Source organism: Falco biarmicus, chromosome Z (assembly GCF_023638135.1).
Source record: "Falco biarmicus isolate bFalBia1 chromosome Z, bFalBia1.pri, whole genome shotgun sequence".
NCBI lineage: Eukaryota > Metazoa > Chordata > Aves > Falconiformes > Falconidae > Falco > Falco biarmicus.
In genome coordinates, this window is record NC_079311.1 from 75,952,207 (window position 1) to 75,966,368 (window position 14,162).

The 14,162-nt window shown below is 41.4% G+C and overlaps 1 protein-coding gene across 11 annotated transcripts in view; it reads left to right on the forward strand.

Moving 5' to 3' along the window:
• FAM219A (family with sequence similarity 219 member A) overlaps nt 1–14,162 on the forward strand; it is a 103,027-nt gene that overhangs the window by 7,592 nt on the left and 81,273 nt on the right. The gene's annotated exons all lie outside the window — the stretch shown is intronic.

The following is a 14,162-nucleotide window of genomic DNA, read 5'->3' on the forward strand; positions in this document are numbered from 1 at the left end:
GACTGAACTTAATAAGAAAAGAGGGGGAGACCCCAGCATTGGTTTGATCTGTGGGACAGAGGATTAAATGTAGAGTCAGTCAAGTCACAATGGCATGCCTGTTTTCCAGACATTTTAAGGCCTTGGCGGAGTATTGGTCTTCTGGCTTCTGCGCAGATCAATTACCTGTCACTTTCCACAGGCAGGAATTTGTGCTTTCTCCTCACACTTGCACATGCTATATGTCTTCAATGAAGTCTTCTGCCATTTTGATGATAAGGTTATTCTGTATCTTTCACTATAAAATTGATGTTGTGGTGATGCAGCCACTTGCAACTAGTAAATTCGTCAGTTCCAGCTCAAACCTTGTGTAGTCTCCCTGACCATTATTCTTTCTGAGGTTTGACGTATAATCTTGTGCCATGGATCAGTGTCCATTTTGTAGTTTGCATTAGAAATCAAGCACTTGCTTTGTTGGTTTGATTCTAAGGATGGTGAGTTGAAGTGAGTGAAACTGTAGGTGGAAATTTTCTTCGTTTTGAAGAGTACCTGCTAGGGAATCTGCTCAGCTTTTGGACACAGTTAACACAGATTCACAAGATATCAAGGCTTATCAGTTTGGGATGCTTCTTTGCAAAGAAATACTCCTAAATGCATGCAGAGTATACTGGCTGCACCCCAGCTGCTTTACTAGGTGAGCTGCAGAGTCATCTTAGTTGTGGACTGAGAAAAGTCTGTTATTTTTGGTAGTAAAGCTGAAGGTAACACACACTGCTTTTGTTGAGAAGAGTTGGCTCTCTAAATATGGCTAAGACCTTATTTCCTATACAGATGGGCCAAGGGAGAATGTTATTTGTTATGTCTTAAGCTATTCCAACTGTACTGGCAAGTTGTCTAATGTAGATGCAGCCTCTGCCTGTGAACAAGTTACTTTGCTAGAACATATTTAAATTCTTCCTGATCTTCATTAAGTTCTACTGCATAGCTGCAGCTTTATTATAGCTGTTGGCATGTTATCTGTGTAGTCTTGGTGGAGAAAATGTGTCAATAAAGGTGTAGTATTAGGTCAGGCTATCGAATAACTAGCCACCAAGTAACTCCTGTGTCCTGGCACCATCTGCCTGCCAGAGCATATTGTTTAGGCTGCATGCAGTGCTGGAGTGGGTAGCACTAACCTCATCACCAGTCTGCAACCTTCCTGCACATGCTTCCCAAAGTTTGCTTCCAGAATAGACTTGGAGCTCTTCCGTTGAGCTTCTGTTTCTTTCAGCATCCAGGACTATCAGACATGAATCATTCCTCCTTGGGCATGGTACAGTGTCCTGCCTCGTGCTTGTCTAACACTTTCTTTTCAGTGTCCTTGCTGAGCTAAGATGCATTAATATGAGCAGCTGACCTTCTGGGCTCTGCAGCATTCCGTCTAATAAATCCTGTAGACAGTTTCTTTTCCTAAGCCAAGCATAGCAGCAGTATTCTAATGTCATAGTTTCTCTGTCTTGTGGGTTTTACTCATTGTGTGGGAATGTGGATTAGTGATTTAGTACACCCATATTCAAATAAACTGTTTACTTAAGTTATGTCTTGTTGCAGGTTTTTGTATGTGGCCCCAGGTGAAAGGAAATCTTGGTTCCTGTCTCAATGCCAGAGATGCTTATACTAACCTAATTATTTGTTCCTCCCCTACCTGGCAGTGAGTATGGGGCATGGTGGTGTCTGTCTGTTCACCAACTTCACCAAAAGCATTGGAAGAGCTTTTGAGTTGGGATGAGATAGTGTGCTTTGGTGGCCTCTCCTGCCTCTCTCTTTAACAGTTGGCAAGTAGAAGATTTTTTTTTTCTGTTGGACCAAGTATCTTTAGCTTCTTTAAATGCAGTTACTTTTGTGTCTTCATCATTTCACTCCTATGGACAGTTGTGTAAGAAAACTTGAGAATTTTTTGTGTTCCTGTGTGCACCTCTGTGATGGTATTCTCAGACTTAAAGGTACTGTGACTTCCTTTTTTCCTTCAAAGTGAGAAAGTACTGCAGTCCCTGCAGAAAAGCACACTGGCAGTGTATTGTGGTACTTAAGTTGGTTAGACTCATGTTTGTAAATCAGAAGAGGTTAATTTATGCTTGCCTAAGCTCTTTTGTTAGTATTGTTTAAATCGCATTCCCAGAGGGTGAACTGTGTTGTTTTGACTCTTTGGCTGATGTACTAGCCTTACAGCAGACTAGGACAAGGGAAGCAGATGAGACTTCCCACACTTTGAACGAAGCTAGTTCTAGGAAGGCAGCTTCTTGGAGCATGTTGAAGTGTGCATGTCTAATACGTGTTAGAGATGCGGAGGTAAGAGATTCAAATCCACTCTTGCTCAGCCTCCCTGTTCTGCTGAATTGCTAGCCAAGTTTCTTACTGAAATGACTATTGCTGTCTTGCTCTGTAGTGGTGTGAGATATTCTTAGAGGTCACCAAATCTTTTTTAACAAAAAAAACCAGAAATCCCAAAACCAGTTATACATACACGTCGCTGAGAGGAGCACCAGAGTCCTGTAAACCTAGTCTGATCTTAAGTGTTCTTTATATTGAAAGACTTTCAAAGAAAGAAAATGCACAGGAACCATAGTGGTAATGCTCATTTATTCAGAAAATGTTTGACTTTTGTTATGAGTAGAGCAGTTCCCTAAGTCAAATCCTAATGTTTCTGGCCATGGTTAGAAATCTCTGAGTCTAAAGGTTTTTGCCTGTGGTGGTTAATGCAGTAGAGGAATGTACTTAGTATTTTAATACTCATGGGGCTTACCCTCATTGGTAGTGACTCGGTTTTGGAGCTTAACTTTCAATCTGAAACTTGGTTTGTGATCATTTGTTGCAAGGAGTTTGAGGTGTAGTAAAAGACAAATTTCAACATTTCTGAAGTCTGCAGATCTGAACATCCAAGGAGCTATCTGAGCAGACTGACTCTCTGAGAAATGGGAGGGGGAGGGAGAGAAGTCTGCATTGTGTGGGGTGCATGTTGTTAATTGGAAAGAAAAAACAAATAGGGGTGTTCCTGGCCGGAGATGCATTGTAAAGCCTTTGTTTGGCAGGATCTTGTGACTGATGCTTCTGAAATCAGTATGCTCTTTTGTATGAAAGCATGATTTTCTTCCCAACTGCATGTGTATGATGTATATGGAAGTAAATTATCTCTGATGGCTAGAGCAGACTCTCTGGCTGAACAACACATAGATATAGGCACCACTTTGTCAGTTGAGGCATAGAAGGGAGTGATCACATTGATAAAACTAGTGAAGATTTGCTTTTCCAGACTTGACTTGTGTCATTGGAGTAGGGAGTCTCAGGTATACAGAGAAATGTGCAGTGCTCCTGTGTCCATACAGGGAGCGGTTTGGTCAGCATAGCCTCCAGTCCCATGCTTCTGTGGGACAGCTTTGTTCCAGTGACAGAACAGGTGTAGCTTGAGTACAGCCTGCGTCATCAAAATGCTATAGTGTCTTTTTAGTTTAGCACTGAGCCCTAATGGTTGCAAATGTGAATTTGTTTTGAACGCACGTGAACCTTGGTTCTCATAATGTCTAGCTGTGGAATGCATGTGGAGTAAGAGGAAGCTGAGCAGGGTATCACTTGAGATAAGCTGCGGGTGTATGTGAACAGTATGGGGATGGAAATGTGTTACAGGGCTTTCACAGGATCCAGGTGATGTGGAAGCAGCAGGAAAAGCTTTTTTTCTAAGTTTAAACTCCAATGAACCTTGCAGCAAAATTGTGCTGTAGTCCAGGGAAAGACTTAACCATGCCTTTCTTCCCCTACTAACCTCTTTTGGGTCTGTGGGTCTGTCTAGATGTCTAACCTAAAGAAAAAAACCTGTGAATAGCAGTCCTGAGAATAGTTATAGGAACAGCATGTTCACAGGCTTTGAAGATAGTGGTGACCTAGCCCACTGGCGCATGTAAAAGCTGCACTTAGCATTAGATTGTTGGCAGTTGGTAAGCCTAGGAGAAACTGTTAGCTCGTGATTCAATTTCTGTAAATGTGTGTGTGTCAAAAGTTAGATTTAGTTTCCAGTTTTGATTACTGTGCTAGGTTTAAGGGGAATGGGTATGGTAAAGGCATTAGGGGAAGTCCAGCTTTTCCTGAAAATGTGTTGTGACACATCTGCACTGAAGTTTAGCCGGCAGAAATTGCTACTTCTGGATGTTAATGCAAAGCCTGAAGATACAGTACTGAGTTCTGCAAAGCACTGGCAATTACTCTGCTGCTCTGATGGAGTCAAAAGTCAGACTACACTGTGTCTTCATCTGCTTCAGCAGAGCCAAACCCTTCAGCGGATGTACTTTAAGCAGCATATCACAAAAGCACTTTTCTGTGAAAAGAATTTCTTGTACCTCTTGCAAAAGTTATAGCAAAGTGATTGTGAAAATAACTGAGATGATCCATGGTGTGCATGTAAGAATTATCATAAAGAGATTATCTGGTTGTGGAAGAAGGCTTCATTTGGATTATGTAGCTACATAAATTCATAATCCATGCTTTCTGCAGAAAAAAAAGTTTCCTTGTGCTGCAGTGGGAAATGTCAGATACGAGCTTTTATTAACTCCTAAGGTTCTGTGTTTGCAACATTGAATTCTTAAAGGTTAATCTCTGAATTTGGGAGAAAAATTTCTTCAGGTAGAGACCAACCCAACAAAAAAAGTTTGTCCCATGAGGTTAACTGCTAGCACATAAAATCTATTGCTTCTGTATTGACTTTCAGAGATAGGAAGTTTGCAGTGCTTGCTGCTTGATTTGTGGCCAGAGGCAGTGCTCAATTTGACAAATGGAGACGCATGAATTTGGTGTGCACTTAACCTCTTCTCAGCAACTGGGGCCATGGTGGTGGTTCAATCTGCATATGAGAGCGAAAACGTATATATGTGTGTTGCCAAAACACCAGCTCTTATTTCGACTCTGATCTGGAAACCAATAATCCATAATATCTACTCTGCTAGTGCCAAAGTTTTCCCTTGCTTGTCCAAGTGATTAACACTTGAAGCAATATTTAATACTATATGCCTGTATAGCACTGCTGATTTGAGGAGCTGGTGGCTCCTCCTAGCACCTGACTGAAGAGGCACAAGGTGCTTTTACTGGCATAAAAGGTATGTGTTTGATACTGGCTTGCTTAATTTCCTCACTTGTTTTGTGATTCTGTGTTACAAGCAAGAAATTTTAATCTTTCTTAGTAAGGTATGGCAGTTTGACAGTGGCACTGGTGCTGAATGACCATTGATAATTCTGTAAAACATAGAAAAATTCAATGTTAAATCTTCAGACTTCTCAACTTCTAAGTCCACACCTGGATGTGTGGTCATTCTAGTGTTGCAAATTCTCTTGATTGAGCAAGGTCCTGACAGCTCTTGGAAGTCTTAATTGGTTTGAGGATCAAACACTTAATTTCTTGGTTTGTGCCTTGTCTTTTATGGAAGACCAGTCAGAATTACAGGAATATGTGAACTTTTTTTTGATAGATATGTAGGAACTCAAAACCCAGTCGTGATGCATTTTTGTTGACGACTCCTCACCAGGGTAGTGGATTTTGGGTTTTTGAAAGATTTTCAAATGACCACTGAAGTCTGGCTTGCTATATTAACAACTGGAAGAAAGCTAGATGCTTTTACCACAGGTATCCTCCATTGGTATGGCAGCTGGTAGATATCGCGGAAAAACCTGCTGGGAGACTTTGCATAAATTCAAAACTCATTAACATCACAGGGAATTACCAGCAGTCAGTTGCAAAGGTGGTAACGTTTTCATGCTGACACAGAGAGAGCCAGGAGGCATGGCTGAGGCAGGCCTATTAAATACCACTCTGAGCTTGACCTTCTGAAGTGTGTTAGACCCTTGCTGAGATTTTATTCCCTTGATATTGCAGACTTGCTCTTTTGGTAGAGTGGAGCTGAAGAATTTGCTCTCAATAGTCTGAAGCTGTACTTCAGGCTGTGGTTTTAATTGATAAACATGACAAATCCTTTAATTTCTCAAGGTTGAAGTAAGTCCATTGTTTTTATTATGTGAAGATAGAAGTTCTCTTCCTTGGTCATTACTAGGGCAAGGGATTTCATGCTGCTATTGATTGTCAGTGATGATTAAAAAATCTTCAGCTTAACTGTTAAATCATACCACATTTAACAGGGTTCACTTCCAAATGAATATTTTGGTAATTGCACTAGGCCTCATTCTGCCTTTTCTTTTGGAATAACTACCACAATGTGTCTAAAATAGTTTGAAGAACAGGCGTAAGTCCATCTAAAAAGACAGGGCTGCTTCCCTAGCAGGTTGTGGTGCCACACATCCTGTATTGCAGTGAATAGTCAATGCCATTATAGACCTGTGACTGCCACCAGAATCCTCTCAAACTTCAAAACAGTGTTATACCTGTGGAAATGCCATCCTTTACTCAAACGCTCTGCTGATAGCAGTGTCAATTGCCATTTTGTATTGCTGGGTCATATTTTTCTGAAAATTGGGTATTGTCTTTCCTGAGTTTCCAGGTACGTTTTGCTGTATTTGTCAGTATGACCTTTAGTTAATACCGCCAGTACCTGCCCGCAGCCTGTCTATTGTTAAGTGAATGCTGTCTGAACTTGAGTTTCACTCTGAATCAACTGGTGCAAGCAGTACTGGGGTGGTGAGCATTTATAGCACTCTAAACCAGAGCTACTTGATTAGTTTTCAGTAAGGTCCTGCAAATACATGCTTCAGCCAAGTCCTGTGTACATCTGTTACTCTTTGGAAGAGGGTATTGGTGCTGTGGTTGCCTTGAGTGGTGGTAGGATGTGCAGTCACCTTCTTAGGGCAAGAGACACCTGAGAGAGATGGCTAAGATGGTGTAAAAACTATTTATGGTTAAGGTTCAGTTTAACTCTCCTGAACGGTTTCAACAGTTCAAGTTATAAACATCTTAAAGGCTAAGACAACCAAATAGATGTCCTCTGAAGTTAATTTAAAACTATTTAATTTTTGTCTTGCAGGAACACTTTTAAAAAAACTGGAAATATAAAATCTTAAAAAGAGGATTTTTTTGCTGTATTTTACTACTTTATTTAGCAGTTCTGCCTAAATTTGTCCTGTTTCTACCTGTAGTATTTACAAGTGTCTTGGTAGTTCCTCTACAGCAGGATGGCAAAAGGGCTAATAAAATACTGGGGATTATTAGAAAATGTTTCACAGCTTGCTGAAGTGCAGAAAGTGGTGCTGCAAATCTTGTCGTCTTTCAGTTTGGCAGAGCACCTGGAAAACTACCAACCATGTCCAGTGAGTGTTTCAGCCTAGTTAATGTTTCCTGACTTGTGTTGCTGCTGTGAAGCTCACCTGCATTTGCACCAGGGAAGAGCAAAAACTTTATTTAGGCTGGAGAGGTGTGGTGAGTGTACATCAAAAGCTCTAATATGAAAGTAAAAGTGTCTTCTGGGGTGGAAGGGTTGATCCCTGAGATCTCAGCCCTGATGATGGGGGTGAGAGAGGGAATAACATCTTGAGGACTCTTCAGGAGCTGTTACTCATGGTGTGCCTCCAGGTCAGTGGATGTTTTGGTGTTGCTGTGCTCTGCTGCAGGTGTTGTGGTGTCTTCAGACCAGGCTGAAATGCAGCATGGTTTTCACCTGCAAAAAGCTGGAGCTTGTCCAGAGGAGGGCAACAAGGCTGGTGAAGGGTCTAGAGAACAAGCCTGATGAGGAACAGCTGAAGAAACTGGGGTTTTGTACCCTGGAGAAAAGGAGGCTCGGGCAGACCTTATCACTCTCTATGACTAACTGAAAGTGGTAGTGAGGTGTGTGTCCATCTCTTTTCCCAAGTAGTAGGGTGGTAGGATAAGAGGCGATGGCCTCAAGTTGCCACAGTGGAGGTTTAGATGGATATTAGGAAAAATTTCTTCACTGAAAGGGTTGTCAAGCATTGGAACAGGCTGCCCAGGGAAGTGGTTGAGTCACTGTCCCTGGAGGTGTTTAAAAGATACGTGGATGTAGTTAGGGGCATGGTTTAGTGGTGGACTTGGCAGTCCTTGGTCAACAGTTGGGCTCTGATCTTTTCCAACAGAAATGATTCTATGATTCTAAAACTAGTGGACTCTTGATAGAGCCTGTGTGTCCTCCAGTATATAGCTGTATGTCAGTCTCCTTATATACCTTAAAAACCCCAAATTAAACAAAAACAGAAAAACAAAGTCATTTAAAAGGCCTACGTGCTTGAGGACATCATACCTCTGAGTCAGCAAGTGGGAAGCATTTTACTTGTTACTGAGATTGTTCTGTCCTGTCTTGCTTTGGTAAGTTGTGCTCTGTGAAGAGCTTGAAAACTGAGTAACAAGGGATACCATCAGGGTGACAGATGCCTTGGGGATAGAACAGCTGTTAGAAATCTCCCTTAAAACTGCAAAGGAGGACCCTACAAGTGGCAGATTTTCTTAAGGGTCATAAGTAGAGTGGCATGAGCACAGTGAGACTGGGGCAAGGGAACGCTCCAGGCAAAGGTAAGAAACTAAAGGGACATGTCAGGGAGGAGTGGATTGAAGGAGGATGCATGTACAGTCCTCAGACCACTGTTGCAGCAGGAAGTGGTGAGTGTATTAGGAGGCAAGGCAGAGGGCTTCACGTGTTTGAATCTATAATATGCCAGGTGCAAGTGTCATCCAAGTCCTAAGCCCTGTTTTCAGCTTTTAAAAAGGGGTGTTAAAAGTGATGCACCATCAGCGTTGTGCTGATGCACCTTTTCCTTCAGGAACATGCTAGTGGAGAGAAATCAATTACTGTAGCTGTCACTTGAGCCATACTTTCTTAAAGGAACAAATTAGTATCACCACTCTTAGTTGCTTTCCATAATGGCAATTGGACACTTTTTGAAAGTGGACAAGCTTGTAGCTTTGAGATCTGAGTGGGGAGTGCTGGTTAAATGTAACAACTCTGTATACCACCTTCTCTTACTGAAACAGAGCAAAGAAAATGGCAGATTAGGGCTGTTCCTCAGGATCTCTGTAGAAATGATGGGTCAAAAACAGATTTTATTTTTAAATTGAGTGCTGCGGTTCTTATCAGATTGCTATGATAGTGTAAAGGCTGCCATGTAATTAAAATTAATACATATCAGTATTGGTCTTGTTGACCTACTTTGTCATATTTCTAGCTTCAGCTGTATCATTAGTAGGCAGAGTCTGAAGGTAAATAAAACATGGTACAGTTAGATGCTGGAAACTGCAACAATTCTAAGAGCTCTAATCAAATTCAGTGAACTCTGTGGGGAAAGTTACTGTGCATATGCAAGGTAACATACTGTGCCATTCTCTTAGATACTTGCCGCTGCAGGGGACTTCCTACCAGCTGTACAGAGTTCTGTTTGTGAGCTGTCATGGCTAGTTTGCTCTGCTGTTGCAACCCATGATGTGTTCGTGCTTTCACCAGCTGTCCTAGCCTTAGTATTGTTTTATATTGTTCTAAAGAATCCTTTTGCTTTCATTGCTTTTTTTACAGAGGTCTCTCTTGTATTGATAGAATTCTACTACTAGCTATCATGATTTGGTGTTGTATGGAATTTTTTTCAGCTTTTCTCTCTAGTTTCCTCCCCTCCTGCCCATGAAGTGAAACAGAAATAAGAAATAAAGGAGAAACCTTTAACTTTTTGTTTTGTTTCAAACCTCCATTGGTAGGTTTATGGGATGAGCAACATCTTTCCTTGAAATCTGCATTATTGCCAGATTGGTATGAAGGTATGATTGAGATTGTTACAGCTGCCACTGGGGGGAAAAATTAATCTTACATGTTGCTTTGGGTTGTTGAAGCCCAGTAACTCTTAATAAGAAGGATGTGATTAGTCCTACTTGAGATGCTGAGCATCACCAGTTTTTACTCAGTCTCGGTACTAGGTACTGGCTTTGGTACTGCACAAAGCTTTTGTTGGCTACTAGATGTTTCACTTCCAGCAGTAACTGTAGTGGGTGAAATGCTCTGACACTTGTAATTCTAGTAAGTATTTGAAAGAAATGATTGCATGACATTGCCCTGATAAAACAGGAAGGGCTTCATAGTACATTGGCTAGCAGTAATAGTGTGCACACATTTCACTTAAGGATACCCAGGTTGTATACTGGCAATGGACAGTCTTTAACATCCTCAGCATGTGCTTAAGCTTTGTTTACAGGGATGTGTAAACTTAATTGCCTTGTACCTGATGCAGCACTGCTGCGTGCTTCTATCACTTGTTCCACAGCAAGTTGTATGGTCACATTTTTCAGTGTTACAGCCAGGGATGAGTTTGCAACCATAAATACCAGGAAGTATCACAGGACCCTGACCAGCTCCAGTGTCAGGTTGTGCTTCATGCTGCACATTGAGTGACTCTTGTGCTGAAGCTTTTGAAAACATTTCCACGATAGTGTGTTAAGGGTTGCTGGTAAAGCAGCTAGTGGGGATTGTTTCTGATCTCCTGAGGAGCTGCCCTCTGAAGTCTGTATCTCTTTCTCATAGCTTGGAGAAGGGTTTCTATGGATTTGGCAATGCTTATGGTGCTGGGTCAGGACTTTCCTTCTGAGAACTCCATTGCAAGGTAGCCTTTGCTTTGCTCAATGCTCCTTGAACGCAAAAGCCATGCAGCAGCAAGAAGAAAAAGGCAGTGTTATTTAGAGTGCTTTCTTAAAAAGCTTTTCACCAGCTTTTACAGAACACACTGATGGCTTAATTTGACACATTCTATTTTTAATGCAGGCAGCTCCCTTCTGGATACCTAATGTTATCTAGAAAATGGGCAATAGATATAGCAGCTTTCAGGGCTTGGTATTTAGTTTGGAGAAATTAAGCTGCGTTACAAGGTCCAGTGAACAGGAATATGGACTGTCTCATGGTGCTTTTGGTACGGGCTTACCATCTGGCTAATTATCTAGCTGCTGGGGCGAGGAGTATGTGGCAGTTCCTTTGCTACCTGCATGCCTTTGTCAAGTTTGGGTAAGCTGGAGTATGTCAGGGCTTGCAAGGTAAAGCCTTCCTGTAAACTATTGTTTTGCTGTTTTGGCGTAGCAGGTACACATTTAGCTGTACAAAGAAATTAAAAGACTGTGGGCCGCTCCAAACACACATGTAGGACTTGGGGTGTAGGCAGTGTGTGTCTGATCTGTGGCCGCTAGCTAAAACTGTCATACCTGCGCATGTCATCTGCTATATCCTCTTTGCTTGCATTGCTGTTTGCAGCTGGCAAATTGTTTCCCCCTATCTGGCCTTGTCCTGAAGAACCAGGTTCTTCCCTGGTTAAGGTAAAAATGCACCCAAGCTCCATCCTCTGTGGTCTGCTAAATGGAGGAGTTTTAAAAACAAAGTCTTCCATCTCTTTTCCAAAGTGTTTGAATCTATCCTATCTGTGAACTTGTCTCTACTAATGAACTATTGAAAAAGGGACAAACCTGGACAACTGGTGCTGGAGTGTTTTAGTTCTGGCCCAAAATGTGTAGGAGGGTGAGTGAAAGTCACAGAAAACCCTGATGAACCAAAATCAGTAAAATTTCTCTCTCTGAAAGAGGCTTTTTGCCCAGAAAGAGGCTCATGGTCCACTTGGGGTGATGTGCCCCATTGCTTTGAAAACTGTTACTTTGTTGATATACTGTGAAAGCCCTGCATGCTGGGCTTTTGTGGGCCCTTCTGTCTCTCAAAAGAGCTATAGGTAAGAAACTAGGTAGCAACTTCTTTCCAGAGGAAGAGGTGGCAGAAAGTAGAAACCTCCAATTTAAAGTCTTTTCTCTAGAATAAATGATTGTTCTTTGTAAGGTTTGAATTTTCTATGTGCAGTGTTGATTAAAAGCACAATGATTTTGTGGTGCTGTACCACTATCTTTTAAGTATTCTTAAGAATAACCATGTCTGGGTGTTAGAAAAACAGCTCTTGAACCAGATAGTTGTACTTAATGTCAGCTCTGTATTAAGACAAAACCTCTGATTGGATGTGCACTCAGTTAATATTAAATAAAATTGTAGTCTTGGTTAAGTATAGTCTGGTGATAGTGCCCTTTTGTTGCTATAGGCAACCAACACATTGTAAACTTACTGAATATTAGGTTTATATTTAACGTTTCCATGGTCTTTCTTCCCATAGATGAAGACAGCTCTGACAACCCTGTGAGTCCACAAAAGCAATGCTAACAAGATCGGGCATTTAGATGTCTGTTTTAATTTGATTATTTTTTAAACGTTTTTCCACTGTGGAACAGGTTTTCTGTTTAAATCTTTCCTTTGCTTTCTGGGTGATCAGGGGCAAACACATTGGAACCACACAACTCTCACTCTGTGTATCTAAGATTAAAAAGTGAATTTTGAGTTTACACTTTAGCAATGCCTCTGAGATTCTGGCAGGTCTCCCCATGGTGGTATTGGCCACATTCCTAAGAAACTAACAAGATAGATGGGAGTGAAACAAGACTAAATTAACAGACTGCTTGCATCAATTTTCTGTTGTTGGTCAGTGGCTCATGGCTGTCCTGGAAGCAGTGGGAATTCTCCAATGAAAAGAACCCAAAGAAAAATTAATCCTATCCTGGCCATAGAACAGCGTAAGGAACCTTAAGGCTCCCGAGTGCTAGACACTTGTGTTCCACAGATGATCTCTAATGTGATCTTGCACCATCGATTTTTGTCTTTATATCCTCTGGTGGTTCTCACTGAAGTCAGATGGTAGTCAGCAGCCATGGATAGGCCAGAAATATCCTTTTGCGATGAGTGTGATGTCCACATCCCCTGTTCTCCCTGAAGAGTCACTGCTGCTCTTGTTCCTACAGACAGGATGTCACAAGCTGATTTTATACAGAACCTACAAATTCTGAAATGGTTTCACTTTTATATAAACAAGAAGTATATGAATGTTTCTTTATCAAGAATAAAAAAATTCTATAACAATCTTTTTTTCTTACAACTTAATGACTTGGCTGTGTCTTTCATCTAACTGGCATGGGATGTAAGTATCTCCTTCATTATGAACTATATATCACTTTTTTACTTTTAATGAATTCAAGTCTCTTATGTGGAAAGAACCTATTGTTCAGTATGGGATAAGATGTTATGTAGGCAGTCCTTGGCTTCACAGTGATGATAGCTGTTTTACAACCACGTGGGAAAATAAATGGTTGTGTGGTGCTGGTCTCCATTTCCAGTGACATCTGAGAGTGCATCTGTGCTGTAACTGTATCAACAACTCCAGCATGGTGTGGAGATACCTGAATTAATGTTAATGTCTCTGTGCTGGCATTGCAGCATGAAGCCTGGCAGGACTGGAAGATCTGTCCCAAAAGGCAGGTAATTTAGCCTTCAGTGGGCTTTGTGCTTTTCTCATACCTCAGGTAACTTGTTTAAAGCTAAGTGGAGTTGTCTTTCAGCTGCATTGTAGTAACTTAGGTAGTAGTGAGTCTCTCGAGTGCTGAAGTTTTTTTAGCCACATGGAAGAGATTTGCCTCTAAGCTGTCTATGCAAGAGTGCGTGCCAGCCATGCAGAGGTTGTATTGCCTGTTGGTTACATGTCTTTGCTTACTAACACACTGAGCTGCTTCCAGTGAGGTTACTTGTGGACCAAGTCTGGAGGAAGATTTTTTTTGATGCTCATTTACTTGACTTTAGTTTTATGGGTCTTAAGGATGTGTTTTGTAGGTAACTCTACAGGGGTGGCAGTGTGGAAAGCTGGGCACAAGTCTTTGCTTGAAAAATAGGGAAGAAAACTTTATTTCCCTTAGCAGTCACTTACTGAACTAAACTGTAATTAAATTTCCAAGCAATCTCTAAGGGCTACATGATACTGCATGAAGTTGCAATAATGGTTTGTGCAAGGCAATGATAACTAGGGAGAGTTTCTAGAGCTTTTGCAGAGTAACAGGGGACTGCCAGCAATGCTGCCGTGTTCACTCCTAAAAAACTATCTGGAAGGTGTTTTCAGAGGAGAGGGGTTTTTTTGTGAAAAACTAATGTAAAAACCTGGTGCCAATGGGTTGTAGTATTGATATGGTTTCAATCTGCTATGCAGGGTTTTGTCTCTCAAGGGCAGGTAGCCCCAAAGGACTGAACCTGTGGTGTTATTTTCTGGCCAATCTGTAAGGTGCTCAGCAATGTGATGCAGCCCTTTAATTCACAAACATCCATACAATTGTGCTTAGTAGATATCTGAGGTTTTCCTGCCAGGGAATTGTTTTGTTTGAGACTTTTTCTTGA